Genomic DNA, 6,177 nt, shown 5'->3' on the forward strand with positions numbered 1-6,177 from the left:
CGCTTGTGGATGATTTAAATCGTCACTACTTTTAAAAAAACTTGTATCTTCGTCTGTCAATGAAAAGAAAATTGTAGTAAGTATGTATGGAATGCATATAGACTTACTGCGTTTTAACTTTGAGGAGCAGCGTGAGATACGAGATTTTTTTCAAAGTAGTGACGAAATCTATTAATTAGAATTCTATGTTTAAACGATTTTAGTGAATGGATGATATTGTGTGAAGTTTATTTTCATCGGCTAGCTGTCACGCAGTGTTATTATTTTGTATTATAGCTGATGGCACAAATATAAGCGTGATTTTAAGATTTTCAATATGATGTTATAGTTATAAGTGACTACAAATAACGTCTAGGAATGCAATCCATAACTTTTAGTCAATTACTTTATCTCCCTGGTTTCTCATTTTGGAAGATAATGCCTGTTCACTTTGTCATAGTCTAAGGGCCCATTTACACTGAGCGAGAAATGGCATGAGCGTTCCATTAAATTGCGGTGTTTTATTGGTGTGCCGAATAACCGGTAGTGAAACTTACTTTCTACCTCCTTACGTCGGTAATGAAACTAAAATCGCATGCGATTTCGCGAACCATCTAAATGAGCCTTTAATAAGTTAGATTTGGGCCTCCCGAAAATTCTAAAACAGTCTTACAATTCGTATGTAAGTATATAAAATTAGGTATTTATATAACACACTCGCCTGTACATATGTTAAGATTGCAACCTGCATTTATAGTGTTACCTGGGTACCTGTGGCTCTAGTGAAAACGGGTACAAGTCTCGCGGAGCGCAGTGGCCCGTTTCTCGAAAGGTACAAGCCTTGTATTACAAGTGTGTTTCCATGACAACCCATACGATTTGATAGTTCGCGCACTTGTAATACAAGGCTTGTACCTTTCGAGAAACGGGCCCCAGGTGAAAAACGACCTAAGTCATATATGGGACATACACCCTTTTTCACCTGCGCTCCGCGAGACTTGTACCTTTTTACACTAGAGCCTCGGTTATATTAGTCAAGAGCAAGCCTCTTAAGCAGCGTTTCCACTCAGTGTACTGACTGTTCTGAACAGGGGGGTTACCATGACGTACTAAAGACGTTCAGTTTAGGTTGAGAGAAAGGGACACAGCTATAGCAGTTACATAGCTCCGTCCCACTCTCTCAACCTAAACTGAACGGCTTTAGCACGTTATGGTAACCCCCCAGTTCTGCGCGAGCATTCGTCCGTTCGTGCGCAGATTGAAAACATTTGACTTTAAGGAAGTCCTTTATCGGTGCACGAACGAATGCTCGCTCAGAAAACTATTCTGGGTACGTAGCCGTATGGCACAAACGCTCACGAAACGAAACGCTCGTAGATATCTATCTCTATCGCTCTTGCGTATTGGCGCGACAGAGCCAGACTACACACTAGCCGAATGGCATATCTGCGACGCGAAACGAAATCGAAACGCTGCAGAATGGTAGTCTGGCTCTGTCGCGCCAATACGCAAGAGCGATAGAGATAGATAGTTACGAAAGATATATTATCGTGAGCGTTTCGTGACCGTTTGTGCATTCAGCTACGCACACAGAACACTAAGGACCACTTGTACCAACGTAATGGAGGGTTAACCCACCATTTTATATGGAATCTGACAGATGTCAGCCCACTAACCCTGAGTTAAGTGGTTGGTGCAAGTGGGCCTAAGTGAAAACGCAGCTTTACACTCCGTAGCAAACGAAACACCAATGTACAGTCAACCAATTAGAACCCTAGGCCACTCTACAACCATGTCAAAATGACAAGCAGTAAGAGATTTCTTACAATCTGATTTAGAACGAACGAACGCTCCGGCTGTGGAATGAGCTCCCTGTCGAGGTATTCCCGATGAACTACAGTATGGGGTTCTTTAAAAAAGGAGTGTACAAGTTTCTAATGGGTCCGCAACGCGCACGTGACACCCCTTGAGTTGCGGGCGGCCATAGGTTACGGTGACCGCTTTCCATCAGGCGGGCCGTATACCTGTTTGCCACCGACGTGGTATAAAAAAATAAAAAAAATAGAACGTCACTATGACATAGTTCTGCAGTGGCATAGGATTCCAATTGGTTGACTGTACCTCTCTGTCGTACTACTGCAACGATTAATTTTATAATTTAATGATGAGAAAAGCGATATACTATCATATCATTCGCTACGGAGTGGACAATCGGCGTCTTGGCTACGCGCCCTGAATAATTAAATCTTGTTGTAATTATGCATTTATATTTAGATAATCGCCGAGCTTGCTGCCGTCCATGTTGTTGTTAAGTTATTTGTAAACCTAATATTTTATATTAATTTCAACGTTTAACCATTTTACCTAGGAGTTTAAAAATGAAAATATGGATCATAAAAAATAAAATTGATCGTACCTATAGTCTGTGGGTCTAGTGAAAAAGGGTATAACTCAAATTGACACGGTGAAAAAGGTCACAAGTCCGAGGTGGGACTTGTGGCCTTTTTTACCGAGTCAATTTGAGTTATACCCTTTTTCACTAGACCCACAGAAGTAGTCTTGCCATGAACGTTTTTGTTTCTCTAAAGGCAGTTCCAACTGAAAATAATATACACGGATGTACAGTCAACCAATTGGAACCCTAGGCCACTCTACAACCAAGTCAAAATGACAAGCAGAGATTTCTTACAATCTGATTTATAACGTCACTGTGACATAGTTCTACAGTGGCCTAGAGTTCCAACTGGTTGACTGTACTCGCGTTAATATATCGGGATTGTTTCGAGTCATATGAGATCCTTGTTCAGGTCTGAATGCTAGCGGTGGCTACATTCCATCCACTCAGCACAAATTCAAATATGAAGATGAAGAATGAATTGAATGTAAATTATGGAAATTCCGGTGTCAAATCCCGACAAGGGCATATATTTGTGTGTCTATCATTGGTATCATTAAAGTTTCTGATTTGTGACGTTAACTGTGTAAAAGGACCTTATTGTCGATGGCGCTTACGACATTATGAGCTATGTTCGTATACAAATACGACGCCGCGGGACGTAAGCGCCATCGACAATAAGGTCCCTTTACACAGATAACGTCTCATTTAAGATAGTCGTTGGTGAAAAAGGTTAAACGCTGCCCGCCAAGAGCTTCTATGGATTTCGATCTGTAATTTTACTTCAAACATTTTAAACTTTGTGTACTCGCCTGTACCTGTCTATGTACTTTTTAATATGAATTTACAATTTGCAGCATTCACATTAACATAACATAACACATAACTGTTATAAGCACCACTAATAGATAGATAAATATTTATACACATATGTATAATTGTATATGACGTTCTTAGGTTCATAGTATGTTTTTGTCAGTTTGTTTTGACAAAGACATAAATATCAACTCCTATAATATTATATTAAAACCTGAGATTAAAACCCAATGCCTAAAATATTTTATATTTTAAAAGATCTACGAACAATTTTGGTTGATAACTTTAGAGCAATTTCTCACTATCCGATCCGATATCGGGTGTAAGAAGGATGTCAAAGGCAAAAATCAAAGACGCTCTTTAATGTATCTATAGGACATCGGTCCGACATCCGTCGATGTGAAAACGCAGTTACCTGAGAATTTCATATACATATAAAAAAAAGAAATATTTGCCTAGATGAACACATTCAGCTTTCTCGCACTGTTGACACTATTACAAACGAAAATTGTTAGAATACTCGGCCCCTAGTCAAAGTTGTAGAAATAAAGTTAACTAGTATCCAGCTGAATGGGTAAGCTCAAAATCGTTTCATCTAAAATTTCCACCTATCAAAAAATGTACTGACGATCATTAACTTATATTACACAGTAAGGACGTGGCATACAGGCACAAAAAAATGGTACCAGCAACGCGGTGTCCGTTACAACGATATGCATGAATACAAACCGAGCGTGCAGTCTATGCAACAAGCGCGCGCATGATGCGAACTCAACAACCAATCGCGTTGTAGCATTCCACCAGGGCGTATCAACGAAAATGTGCAGTCGAAATTATATGAATAGTCTTATCCTTATATTTGAAATCTTTCCGACGTTGCTTAAAGTAGATAAATAACCGCATTAATAGATTTGTGACTTCTGAACTAAATCATTATGTCATATATGGCATAGATCAAGCAAACGTATCTACTTAGCGTGTCAATGAACTCAGTAAAATCCGCCGTGGTGTCTGTCTTTATTCGCAGCTTGCAGCTTTCGGGCTTCAATTTTTGTAAGTTGAAGTCAACAAAAACATTAAAAATGCCTCGTTACGTGATATTTCATTGCAACAACACAAAAATTATGAACACTGAAGGGCCTGAGAGATATTTAAAATCACAGGCAAGTAACAACTTCAGTGCAAAATCTGACACGCTCGGCCGCCATGCAAATAGCTGAACTTATTTCTTCTATCTAAATCTAGTTCTGTGTATATTAACGTCAAATAAAATGTGGTACAGATATAGTTCAGCACGTTAGCTAAGGCTTTTGAGACTTACCCATGTTAGCTACAAACCTAGATAGAAATAGAACAGTCAGAAAATGATGTGAATGAATGCAACATGGTGCTGTGATGCGAGTATTTGTTTTAAGAAATATTCGATAGATGTAACTATGTAGCAATGGAGAGTAAATAATTTAAGGTCTTTTTTTACGTTGATACGCTAGAAGTTTTAACCAATCATGTTTAATTTCATCTGTTAAGAACAATAAGATAACTATGTTCATTTTAATAGCACAATAAAAGATAAGCGTGGCTGTACTCTGATCAGTGATCAGTGTCAATCTTAGAGGGCGCGCACATGGGCGATTTTTCGCTGCAATTTTTTTATCGCATGGACGGATTTGTACGAAAAGTTGCGTTGCTTCGTGCGCGCACTTTCATACTAGCCTATGGTCGCGACAAAAATGCGCACCCTCTTACGCGTAAAATGTGTCAGTTCCAAACAAAGGTCCCATTTTGTCGCTTGCCATAAGATTGTTTTGACAGATTATTTATACGTAAAGCCTGACAAGATTTTATTTGACCCTGAAGAAGTGTCGCTACAAAACGTTTTCATATGGCAATAAAGTGCGGACGTCATATATAATGGGGACAGTGTGTACTGGTCTCGCGTTAATATTTGTAGAAAACTAAAACATGGTTTTAGAGAACAAAAATGTAATAAGCAAGGTTTGAATACTCGCTACTTGTATCCGCACAGCCTAAAATACACATGAATCTTGTGCCTGCATCGAAGTCGTCAATGTTTATTTTCTTTTTGCGTGAGACCTTGTTTTGTACTGGTAGCAATGATGGAACAGCCTCCTTATTTCTATAAATATTGTTCACGGCAGAGCTACAGACACCTTAAATAAGAACAAAAAATATATTAAGCTTAATCGAAACCAACTAATCAATACAGGAGAACCGCACTATAAACCGTCAGTACCGGACATGTCAACAACCGATTTCGGAACATTATCATCGAAATGCTGTGAAATCCTTCATCCTTTTTTGTTGTAATTCATTTTTCACATTAAGTATAATTATTTTCACTTTTTCAATATTATTTTGGGCATATTTGCGATGAAACCGTTAGGAAATTTAAAATCTTTTCTTCTTGTTTATATCACTGACATTCGATGGCTTTCGATGACGGGTGTCAAATAGTAATCCTTGCCAGTAAAAGAAATTAGTTCTGCTGAAAATCCGCAACGTGGCGAGGGTCAAATAAAAACTTGTCAGGCTATACCTACTTATAAAAATACAAGCAAATCTCGTCCTTATGGCAGCGATGAAGTGGTTTCTGACTAGACTTTGACACAAATAATTGAAAATGAGACAGTTATTTGTAATAATTTCGACCGTATACTAAGTTTATAGATTTTGTTAATTATTTTATACTTTTAGAGCATAATAAAGCAATATTATTTTGATTAAGGACTGTCGTTTTACTTCAAGCTTCCATACGTTATATACTGTAAAAGGTAGCAGTCGAAATTTCTTATCCTCTATATCCAGATTTCGCAGAGTTGCAGAGAGAGAGAGAGAGAGAGAGAGAGAGAAAGAGAGAGATGCAGTTTTATTTTAAAAATATAGATAATTATTATCGATTGACACGTGAATTTTTTGTAAACACGGTTTTATCAGTTATATTTTTTTCTAAAAAAAAACTATTTTTT

This window comes from Leguminivora glycinivorella, chromosome 14 (genome assembly GCF_023078275.1).
Source record: "Leguminivora glycinivorella isolate SPB_JAAS2020 chromosome 14, LegGlyc_1.1, whole genome shotgun sequence".
Taxonomy (NCBI): Eukaryota; Metazoa; Arthropoda; class Insecta; order Lepidoptera; family Tortricidae; genus Leguminivora; species Leguminivora glycinivorella.